The sequence below is a fragment of the Furipterus horrens genome, unplaced genomic scaffold (assembly GCF_987537825.1).
Source record: "Furipterus horrens unplaced genomic scaffold, mFurHor1.1.pri manual_scaffold_2, whole genome shotgun sequence".
In the NCBI taxonomy this organism is placed as follows: Eukaryota; Metazoa; Chordata; class Mammalia; order Chiroptera; family Furipteridae; genus Furipterus; species Furipterus horrens.
The window spans coordinates 170,579,506-170,592,286 of record NW_028327172.1 but is presented as its reverse complement, the minus strand read 5'-3'; the positions used below and the strand labels follow the sequence as shown (position 1 = coordinate 170,592,286).

The 12,781-nt window shown below is 41.5% G+C and overlaps 1 pseudogene; it reads right to left on the bottom strand.

Moving 5' to 3' along the window:
* Positions 1-1,838: 1,838 nt before the first annotated feature.
* LOC150019967 (ADP/ATP translocase 2 pseudogene) lies at positions 1,839-3,061 on the bottom strand (annotated as a pseudogene).
* Between the last annotated feature and the right edge of the window lie 9,720 nt (positions 3,062-12,781).

Sequence of the window (12,781 nt, the reverse complement as noted above, 5' to 3'; positions counted from 1 at the left end):
GAAATCTCTGATCTAAATGGTTTATGACATTATAATCACTTAATCTTTACAGTTGCCCCATGAGGTAAAGCCTACTATTATCAGCATTATATACAAAAGAAAAAGTAAGCCTCAAAGAGGCTCCTTTGGTGAGAAAAGGAGAAAGGATTTAAACTCTATAGTGATAAGAGGAGGAAAAACTTGAATCTTAGAGTTCATTTCATTCCCAATACTGCCACTTTCTACATTTTTATTTCAAGTTAAAATAAAACACTCCAAGCCCATGCACTTACCCAACTAGTTTCAAACTACTTTATGTTTCATCTTGGTTCATTACACTGAATTGCTTCACTCTTTTGGCTCTCTCTAATTCGGGGGTTTGCTCTTATCTTTGACATTACCAAATATGGTTTTTCTTGCTTGACTCACCATCATATACTCCAAGACTTTGACTGACAGTCAGCCTCCAGCTATAAAGACACTCTTGGTGACCTTGTACACTATATTCAACTTCAGAACTCCAGGACCTCAGCCTGAATCCAGTCCCTGCTGCCTTATAAGAGGGATTAGAACATAGGCCAGAACAAACTTCCCTCTGTATCCCTCCCAAAGGTGCTGACATGCTGTCCCCTTAGCATTCTAGACCCTCCCACTGGGAAATGTCCCCCAAGGCCTGTCCCTCTAATCAGTACTTGCTAGTCGACTTTCTCTGGTCTCCGTTCAGACAGTCTCATCTTGGTTTGCAGAGTCATGCTCCCTGAAAAGGAAAAGCTAGACAAAATACTAATGTGGATTGCTGAATTACTTTGCGTAGAAGAGATAAAACAAAGTTTCTTATAAAACATTTTAATACCATTCATTAATTTATTGGCAAAACACAAAAAGAAGCTTGAAAAATAAAGAAATGCACAAAAAGATTTAAAAAGAATGCCAAGATGGTCAAATATGTTCATTATTTGAATCCTCAAGAAATGAGGAGAACTCGGTCAAGATGGCAGCATAGGCAGACATGGCTTGCCTCTTCGCACAGCCACATCAAAATTACAACTAAAATACAAAGCAACCATCACACAGAACCATCAGAAATAAAGTTAAATGGAAGTCTGACAACTATGGGATTAAAGAAACCACATCCATTGAGACAGGTAGGAACAACACAGGTGGAGAATGAGCTGGTATCTCACCAGGGTGTGGTGGATAAAAATTTGGGAGGATTATCTCAGGGGTGAGGAGTCCCAGCCCCACACCAGGCCCCCCAGCCCAGAGTTCTAGTGTCAGGAATACAAATCCCCACAACTTCTGCCTGCAAAAACCAGTGGGCATTGAGCTTGTGGAAGAAACTTCTGAAGCCCCAAGCAGTTCACCTTAAAGAACCCACATACAGACTCATCTACTCAGATTTCACTCCCTTTGAGCTCCAGCACCAGGGTAGCACATGAAAGGCACCAGTGGTATACAGGCACAGGCGGATTTAATGGCGGGCACACCGGGCGCGCGCCCTGAGCCCCAACTTCTGAAGGGCCCCGCAAAACCCCAACTTTACACTTTTTTCTAATGGCACCAAGTTTGGTTTCATATGTGCAATTTTAATTACGGACAAGTTTACAATCGGTGGTAAAACCTGATACTATGTTTATATTCACTTATTTTCATTATTTCATTGTTACGCTGCATACTATACACATACTATGCTACATAGGTCCCGCATGGCTGTGCTACCACTCTTCGGAGCAATAGAATCATATTTGCTACTGTGAATTTACAAAGGTTCTCCTGCAGTGCAGACTTATGATATATGCAAATACGCAGGGATGTAAATTAGTTTGTGGATATGCACTTGTTTCATTTACATTTTTTTTTTTTATATTTCAGGTATTTTTTATTTCTTCAAATTTGTCATTTAGCAGGAGTGACTGAAATAAAAAATATAATTGAGTCCCACCATCACCATGGAAATGGCTTCAAGAGACAACTGGTCAGATGAATATTACTGCTCCCCATTTTCAACCAGTAAAAAGTTGCCACTGATAAATAGACAGCCAACAGTCTGTCGAGAATGCTCAAGATATGTTACTTAATACAACATGCCTGTTCACGGGAGAGGGGGAAAGACTACGAAATAATTTATGTGAACTTCTTGATTTCATCATACAAGACAAGCACAAAAGCACCACCCATGCCTCTGAGAACATTGGACCATGCACCCTTGAAAAAGGCTTTGCCTCCTTCATCACGAGCAATTTTCCTCCAGCAGTCGAGCGTGCCTGTGTACATGATATCAGTTCCTTTGCGCCCTGACTGCATCATCATGCGGCAACGAACAGTGTCAAATGGATAGGAAGTCAACCCAGCCACTGCTGTGACGGACTGTGCGATCATCCAGCTGACGAAGATGTGAGTATTCTTGGGATCTGGAAGCATTCCCTTTGCAGTGTCATAGATACCAAAGTAGGCAGCTGTATAGATGATAATACCCTGCACGGACACATTAAAGCCTTGGTACAGGCCCTTAATCCCATCAGATTTGTAGATCTTAACCAGGCAGTCACCGAGGCCTTTGAATTCCCTTTCAGCTCCAGCTTTGCCCACATCAGCTGCTAGACGGGTACGGGCAAAATCAAGAGGATATACAAAACACAAAGAGGTGGCCCCAGCGGCACCACCGGAAGCCAGATTTCCTGCAAAGTACCGCCAAAACTGGGTTCTCTTGTCCACATCACCCAGGAAGATCTGCTTGTATTTATCTTTGAAGGCAAAGTTGAGAGCCTGGGTGGGGATGTATCTGATGACATTGGCCAGGTTACCGCGCCAGAAGGACAGGACTCCCTGCTCCTTGGGGATACGAACCACGCAGTCTATAATGCCCTTGTATTGCTTATCTGCGGTGATTTGCTTGCTGGCATGCTGCACCTGCAGCAGCAGCTTGACCCACTCGATGGGCGCTACCGCTGTCTTGGTGATGGCCGCTGCCACTCCACCTGCCAGGAAGTCCTTGGCAAAGGACACAGCAGCATCTGTCATGTTGAAGGAAAGAAGGAGCGGGAGAACGCAGAACTAGGTTCGGAACCGCTTGGGACTTCGGAGCTGTCTCATTTACATTTTTTAAAATAGTTTTCTGTGCATATAAATAAATATTCAGGTAAGTTGAAATTATATTAAAATAAAATTAATTCCTATTGTTGAAATTATATTAAGATAAAATTAATTCCTGGGGGGACCAAGATGGCCGCGGAGTAGGAACAGTGTTCTCAGCTCGCTCCTGTTAAGGAGACAATCCAGGAGGAACAAACTCGGGGAGGAATGACTGAGTGAGTGGGAATATCTGATAACGTGAACGGGGAGGAGATCGTGGGAGCAGCGTGGAGGGGGGTGGAGGGGTTTATCACAAACTGCAGACTGAGTCATTCTGAGACTCCGTGTGTTTGCAGTATCAAGCCGGAGAGCTCACTAGCCGGGAGTGAATTCTTGTAGGGAGTTAGGGAGAGGATTTGGCCGAAAAAGCCAGAGGAGGGAGAGAACAGTGAACAACCAGGACTGGGAGAAACTGTGTGACCTGAGTCTAGAGAGAAACATCCTCAGCTGCAACCTCCGACGGAAAACTCGGCATCCCGGGCGCGCCCAGCACTAGCGTTAGGGCCCTACAGAACAAAGGAGCAGTTTTGGGGCAAGGAGACGGGCCGCACAGAAAAACTGCTGCGAAACTCCGGACCAGGAGAGAACTGTGTTCTTGAAATCAGTGTTTGCTCTTTAGTCGCGCTAGAATCCCACAGAACAAAAGGCAGGTTTGGGGCTAAGAGAGAAATAGGATGTGCAGGGTGTGTAAGTAGGGAAGAGAGCAGAGGCAGAGGTTCTGGAGGGGAGACGGTTTTAGGGCAAGGAGAAGGGCCCGCAGGGAAGGGCTGCAGCGGAGCTCCAGACCAGCAGAGAGCTCCGGGGAAGGAGAGTGCTGCGCTGACCGACCACACTAGAGTCCCACAGAACAAAGGGACGGTGCTGTGGCGGGAAGAAAGATAGAGCGCGCAGGCCGATAGACAGGGAAGCCAGCGGAAGCGGTACCTCGGAATAGAGAAAGTTTTGGGGCAAGGAGAAGAGCACAGGCAGGAAAGCCACTGCAAAGCTCCAGACTAGGGGAGAGGCCCTGGGCAGGAAAGGGCCACTGGGCCCGGCACTTTGACCGACTGTGCCAGAGTCCTGCAGAACAAAAGGACGATCTTGAGACAGGGAGAGAGGTGGGGTGCGCAGGCATATAGACAGGAAAGAGAGCAGAAGCTGTAGCCTGGGAATAGAGACACGACTGGAGGCAGGGCGGGGATTGCTGGCAGGCACAGGCTGGACCAACAGAGGGAAGGAGTAGCTGGACAAGCCTGAGGAGGGCTGAGGGTGCCTCAGGAGGGGACTACTAAAGGCAGCTCACAGCAGAGCGGTGGTAGGCCCACGAAAAAAAAACTAGCAACCCCAGAATCAAGCAGAACCCTCCCACAGCCAGCCAACCAACCAGAAAAGATTTGAAACTCATGGAATTTTGAATAGGAGCAGACTCAGGAAGGAAGCAAGGAAAAACCAAAAAACAAACAAACCAAAAATACCCAGAGACTGTGCATAAAAGTTGAATTGAGTTAAAATCCTCATTCTTTTATCTCTCACTCTCTAACTACCCCTACCGTCAGTCCCTTCTTATTCTCGCTCCTTTTCTCCCCTCCCCTTCCCCCCCTTCTCTCCCCTTAGCATTCTCCCCTGCATCCTATTCTCAGTTAATTTTATAATTTTAAGTTCTCTCCCTTTCTCACCCTCTCCTTTCTCTGTGCTACGCACCTTCAACTTTATTAAATTTCTTTCTTTATTTTGTCCCCCTTCAGTCTACATTCATTTTTCTTTCATCTCTTGTCCTTATTTTCCTTCTCTCCCTATACATAATCTCTCTCTCTCCCTATTACACTTTATATTCTAATCTCTTAATATTCAAATTATAATTCTAATCTATCCCCCTCTCCCTTTACTCTCCTATTCTTACCCCTTCTCTTTTTCTACCCCACCCCCCCACTTCTTTCCCTACCTCTTGTATTTCTCTCCTTCATCCTATCTTTTGCCAACTCTTCAATTTCAATCCTCCTCTCCCTAATATCTCCTCTTCCTCCTGATTTCCTTCCCTCCTCTGAGCTCTTTTCCTCCCAAACCCTCTTGCTTTCCTATCTCCTATTCCTCTCTCTCTATATTCACCTTTTCTCTCTATCTTGCAACTTTATATCATGTTTTAATCTCCTAATCTTTTTTATAACATATAATTTAAAAAAGAATTTTAATTCAGTCCCCTCTCTTCTACCTCCCCTTCTTCTTTTGTTCTCTCTCCTACCCTTCTCTTCTCTACTTTCTCTCTCTCTTTCCTCTCTCCCTTCCTGTCTTGCTATTTTCTACTCTGTATTTTTATCCTTAAAAAATTCTCTCTCAATCTATTTCCTACCTTCTAACCTCCCCAGCCCTCTCTTTCAATTTCTGGTTGTCTGTCTACCTGGATGTCTGTTGTGTCTACCCTACCTCCCACGCTAATGATATAGTATATACCGATTATATAATCCTAATACTATACACTTCCACTTTCACACTCCACACTGTAACCCTCCCCTCCTTTTCAAACAGACAGTGTAAGTGTTAATTGCTCTCTTACATAACCTTGATCCCAATTGCTAATATTAATACTCTATCAACTTCCAGCTCAAAAATTACCCTTCCTTCATTTAAAACAACTCCTTTCTGTTTCTCCTACGAAATAAGAGTCCCAGTATCTCCACAAGTATATTAACACGGGCTCATTTGCAGCCTATAGTGGGATTGTATTTGGGGGAGACATTGGAGGGTGTGGGTTTCTTGCCTGGGTTGTGTAATTATGTTTTAGCAGCACCTTCACAAAAGATCTCAAAACAAGGTGGGCAGAGTGACTCTCAATCAACTAACCAGAGAAAAAGATCCACCAAAAAGTAGCTGAAATACAACCAGACAGATTAAAGAAATATCATCAAGGACAACACAGACGGAGATCCAGGAGGGCGGAGGAGTAAGTGGAAGCTACACTAACCCCCTCCCAGGACCAGCCAGTGCTGACTCAGCCCCAGTACAGCAGACAGACCATCCCCCTCCAAGTGGTGTCATACTAAGGGGAAATAAAAGCCCGCCTACAGGAATTAAGTTGCCACACCCACGGTCCTTAAGCCTGACGGCTGATCACAGATTGAGTATAGTAACAACTAAAGAAGAGAGACAAAGGCAGTAGATCCCTGGAAGTCTCCAACAGGCTGCCTAGGGCCAGTCTGGTACATGATCTGACGCTACCAGAGGCAGATCCAGGAAGAACTGATCATTCTAAGAAACACCAACAAACAAAAGGAATCACAAAAATGGGGAGACAGAGAAACAACCCCCCATCAAAAGGAAAGGTAGAATCCCCAGAAAGAGTGCTAAATGAAATAGAGGGGAGGAAAATATCAGATACAGAATTTAAAACATGGATTATGGAGAAGCTAAATGAGCTCAGCGAAAACTACAAAGAACTCCAGAAAAACTACAGTGAACTCCAGAAGAACTATAAGGAACTTACTGAGAATTATACCAGCATCAAAAAGGACATGGAAGCTATCAATAAGAGCCAGGAGGAAATGAAGAATACAATCTCTGAATTGAAGAACACAGTAGAAGGAATTAAAAGCAGGCTAGAGGAAGCAGAAGATCGGATCAGCAAGCTGGAGGACAACGTAGACAAAAACTCACAGACAGTGCAACAAAATGAAAAAAGACTGAACAAGACTGAAGAGGTTCTAAGACAGCTGCAGGACAACATGAAACGTAACAATATCCGTATCATTGGAATTCCAGAAGGAGAAGAAGAAGAGCAAGGGATAGAAAACCTCTTTGAAAAACTAATGACAGAAAACTTCCCTCACATGAGGAGAGAAAGAGTCACGCAAATCCAGGAGGCACAGAGGGTCCCAATGAAGATGAACCCCAACAGGCCCACCTCAAGACACATCATAATTAAAATGGCAACATCCAAAGACAAAGAGAGAATCCTAAAAGCAGCAAGAGGGAAACAACTAATAACATACAAGGGAGCTCCAATAAGGCTATCCTCAGATTTCTCAGCAGAAACACTACAAGCAAGAAGGGAATGGCAAAAAATATTCCAAGCAATGAAAAACAAAGGCCTACAACCAAGAATACTCTACCCAGCAAGGCTCTCATTCAAAATGGAAGGCGAAATAAGGAGTTTCTCAGACAAAGGAAGACTAAAAGAATACATCTCCACCAAACCAGCAATGCAAGAGATGCTTAAGGGTCTGCTCTAAAAAGATAAAGAAACAGAGAGAAACAGAGAAGAACACGAGTACAAAGGGGGAAAATGACAATGAATAAGTACTTATCAGTAATAACCTTAAACGTAAATGGATTAAACGCTCCAATTAAAAGACATAGGGTAGCTGAATGGATTAGAAAGAATGACCCACATATATGCTGTCTACAAGAGACCCACCTTAGAACAAAAGATCTACACAGACTGAAAGTAAAGGGATGGAAAAATGTATTCCAAGCAAATGGACATGAAAAAAAAGCCGGGGTAGCAATACTTATATCAGACAAAACAGATTTCACAGCAAAGTCCATAAAAAGAGAAAAAGAAGGGCATTTCATAATACTTAAGGGAAAAATCCATCAAGAAGATATAACCCTTATAAATATATATGCACCCAACTTAGGAGCACCCAAATATGTAAGGAAAATTTTGAAAGACTCCAAGAAAGATATAGGCAGCAACACACTCATCGTAGGGGACTTTAACACCCCATTGTCAACAATGGACAGATCTTCAAAGCAAAGAAACACCAAAGATATTGAGGCACTGAACAACACTTTAGATCAAATGGACTTAGTCGATATATATAGAAGTTTACACCCCAAAGAAGCAAAATATACATATTTCTCAAGTGCACATGGAACATTTTCAAAGATAGACCACATGGTAGGACACAAAACAAGCCTCAACAAATTCAAGAAAATTGAAATTATATCAAGCATCTTCTCAGATCACAATGGCTTAAAATTGGAAATCAACCTCAAGGAAAAAACTCAAAAACATTCAAACTCATGGAGAATGAATAACATGCTATTAAATAATGAATGGGTTAACAATGACATCAAGGAAGAAATCAAAAAGTTCCTGGAAACCAATGATAATGAACACACAACAACCCAAAACCTATGGGATACAGCGAAAGCAGTCTTAAGAGGAAAGTTCATAGCAATACAAGCCTACCTAAAAAAGCTAGAAGAATCTCTAATAAAAAATTTAACCCTACAGCTACAAGAACTAGAGGAAGAACAACAAGCAAAACCCAGATCAAGTAGAAGGAAGGAAATCATCAAGATCAGAGCAGAATTAAATGACATAGAGTCTAAAGTAACAATTCAAAAGATCAACAAGAGTAGGAGCTGGTTTTTTGAAAAGATAAACAAAATTGACAAGCCTTTAGCCAGACTCATCAAGAAAAAAAGAGAGAGCACACAAATAAATAAAATCAGAAATGAAAGAGGAGAAATCACAACTGATACCACAGAAATACAAAGAACTATAAGAAATTATTATGAACAATTGTATGACAAGAAAATTGACAACCTAGAGGAAATGGACAGATTCCTGGAAAACTATAGTCTGCCCAAACTGAATCAAGAAGAAGCAGAAAGTCTGAATAGACCAATAACAGCTAGCGAAATTGAAGCAGTAATCAAAAAACTCCCAGCACACAAAAGCCCAGGACCAGATGGCTTCACAAGTGAATTCTACAAAACATTTAGGAAAGAACTAACTCCTATCCTTCTCAGACTATTCCAAAAGATACAAGAAGAGGGAAGACTCCCAAACTCGTTCTATGAAGCCAGTATAACCCTAATTCCAAAACCAGGTCAAGACACAACAAAGAAAGAAAACTACAGACCAATATTGCTGATGAACATAGATGCTAAAATCCTCAACAAAATATTGGCAAACCGGATCCAGCAACACATTAGAAAGATCATACACCACGATCAAGTAGGATTCATCCCAGGGATGCAAGGATGGTTTAATATTCGCAAATCAATAAACGTGATACACCACATAAACAAAATGAAAGACAAAAACCACATGATCATATCAATAGATGCGGAAAAAGCATTTGATAAAGTACAACACCCATTTATGATAAAAACTCTCAGCAAAATGGGAATAGAGGGAGCATACCTCAACATAATAAAGGCCATATATGAGAAACCTGAAGCCAACATCATACTCAATGGGCAAAAACTGAGAGCATTCCCCCTGAGATCAGGAACAAGACAAGGATGTCCGCTCTCTCCACTCCTATTCAACATAGTCTTGGAAGTTCTAGCCACAGCAATCAGACAAGAAAGAGAAATAAAAGGCATCCAAATTGGAAAAGAGGAAGTAAAACTGTCATTATTTGCAGATGACATGATAGTGTACATAGAAAATCCTTTAGACTCCACCAAAAAACTACTCAATCTAATAAGTGAATTCGGCAAAATAGCAGGATACAAAGTCAATATTAAGAAATCGAAGGCATTTTTATACACCAACAATAAAAACTCAGAGATAGAAACTGAAAGAAAATTCCCATTTACCATAGCAACAAGAAAAATAAAATACCTAGGAATAAACTTAACCAAAGAGGTAAAAGACCTGTACACAGAAAACTACATAACACTGAAGAAAGAAATTAAAGAAGATACAAATAAATGGAAGCGTATACCATGCTCATGGATGGGAAGAATCAACATCATTAAAATGTCCATACTACCCAAAGCAATTTATAGATTCAATGCAATCCCTATTAAAATACCAGCAACATATCTCACAGACCTAGAACAAATACTTCAAAAATTTATATGGAACCAAAAAAGAGCCCAAATAGCCACAGCAATTTTGAGGCAGAAGACAGTAGGAGGAATCACAATACCCGATATCAAACTATGCTACAAGGCCACGGTAATCAAAACAGTCTGGTACTGGCATAAAAACAGACATATAGATCAATGGAACAGAATAGAGAGCCCAGAAATAAACCCAGGTTCATATGGTCAACTAATATTTGACAAAGGGGGAAAGAACATCAAATGGAGTGAAAAGAGCCTCTTCAACAAATGGTGTTGGGAGAACTGGACAGGGACATGCAAAAAAATGAAACTAGACCACCAGCTCACACCATACACCAGAATAAACTCAAAATGGATCAAAGACTTAAATGTAAGCCGTGACACCATAAAAGTCCTAGAGGAAAAAATAGGCAGGAAAATTTCAGATATCCCACGTAGCAACATTTTCACTGATATATCTCCTAAGGCAAGGGAAATAAAGGAAAGAATAAACAAATGGGACTACATCAAACTAAAAAGTTTCTGCTCAGCTAAAGAAAACATCAGCAAGATGCAAAGGAAACCAACCATATGGGAAAATATATTCGCCAATGACATCTCAGACAAGGGATTGATCTCCAAAATATATAAAGAACTCATACGACTCAACACCAAGAAGACAGACAACCCAATTAAAAAATGGGAAAAGTATCTGAACAAACACTTCTCCAAAGAAGACATACAGAGGGCCCATAGACATATGAAAGTATGCTCAACATCACTAGCCATCAGAGAGATGCAAATTAAAACCACAATGAGATACCACCTCACACCAGTCAAAATGGCAATCATCAACAAATCAACAAACAACTTGTGCTGGAGAGGATGCGGAGAAACGGGAACCCTGGTGCATTGCTGGTGGGAATGCAGATTGGTGCAGCCACTGTGGAAAACAGTTTGGAATTTCCTTAAAAAACTAAAAATGGAACTGCCTTTTGAACCAGCAATTCCATTGCTAGGATTATATCCAAAAAATCCCGAAACACCAATTCAAAAGAACCTATGCACTCCAATGTTCATAGCAGCACTATTTACAATAGCCAAGTGCTGGAAACAACCTAAGTGCCCATCTGTAGATGAGTGGATCAAAAAACTGTGGTACATTTACACAATGGAGTTCTATGTAGCAGAAAGAAAGAAGGAACTTCTACCATTTGCAACAACATGGATGGAACTAGAGAAAATTAAGCTTAGTGAAATAAGCCAGGCAACAAAAGAAAAATACCTTATGCTGTCACCTATTACAGGAAACTAATGAACAACACAAACAAATGAGCAAAATTGAACCAGAGGTATGTAAACAAGAAGTAGACTAACAGTAACAAGGGGGATGGGGGGGAGGAAAAGAAAGGTGTAAGGGGATGGGTCAAGTTAAAATATATATATATATATATGAATGACCCACAGACAGGTGTAACTGAGTGGGGACTAAATGTGGGGGAGGGGAGGGACAGGGTGCAGGGAAACAAGAGGGCTAAAAAAGTGAGACCACTGTAATGGAAAAACAAACCAAATTTTTTTAGTGGGGGAAAAATGAAAATATGAAGAATGGAAATGCCAGTTCAGTGAATATTAGGACAAAGATTTTCCTTCACATTGTATATTTTTCTCCCTATTTGATCCCTCCAGAGTTTGGCATTCTAAACAAGTAAGTAATGACATAAGTTCCTTTGCATAGAACTAATAAGACCAGTTGTCAACAGAGGTTCTTTTTTTTTTTTTTGACCAAGTCTTTGACTGGAATGTCAAGCCTAAAGGAAACATACTTGGGCTCAGATTGTTACCAGAAAGCCCTGAGGAACTGGGAATGACTTTCAAAGGTAATAAAAGCCCGTGAGATAAAAGGCCTGGTACCATGGTTGGTTGTGCGGTCCACAGCAATCTTTCCAGGGAAGGAACGAAGGTTGTTTTCCTGAAAGATGGCTAGAAGGGACCTTAAGGCACAAGGAAAGACCAGAAAGACTTGGAAAAAACAGGTGTGTACAGGCAAGGATGAATGCCAGATATGTGGCACAGCTTCTGTGCCCTGAAGAACAGACTGAAGGTCACCCCAAATATTCCTTGGGTAAGTTCCAGCAAAGCAGAACTAAAGATCATAAGTGATCATTTGCTGCTCTTGTTATGTTTATGCAAATGAACAGGATAAATTAAAAATGGACTTAATGTAGTCCCTTTAAAGACAAGGAGGGTAACCTTAGGGAGAAAAATTATTATTCAAGGAAAATCACAATGATCAGTAGTAGAGTATAAAACAGGGCAACTAACCGTCTTAAAAGTTTCTTCTCCAGATTTAGAGACTTGTTTGTGGGTTATGTTACATAAATTAACACGTGTATTTTGTTTTCAAAGGACATAAGCCTATGATCGCATTACCTGAGTGATTATCTGTATGCATAAGCCTCACTTAATCCTCTCTGCAGCACTGCCTCCTGAGACTCAACGGTTTGGCTGAACTAAATGGCTGGGTTGGGGAAGAATGGGGTGGTCTGTGGGCTTCACTTTAAAATGGGTTTCTCTTTTCTATCCTAATGGCTTGGACAGAAAAGGCCCAGAGGTCTGAGAGGGGGAAAAACCTAAACTATTTACCTCAGCCCAAACTAAGTATAATGGGCAAAAGGGTTTTGGACAGGCGAGATGTGCCTAGCACACCTTACAAAGAAGCCTTTTTTTTTTTTTTTCCCCTAATATGGAACATTGAAAAATTAATCCCTGCCTTTTGTCATCTAGTAGTTATGGATTGAATGATGTCTTTTAACCCTTTTCGCCAAATCTGTTGCCCTCAGAACACAACAAGGACACCAGCCTGTTAAACCAAGCACGCTGTTGACCGGAGGCAGCCAACTGACCT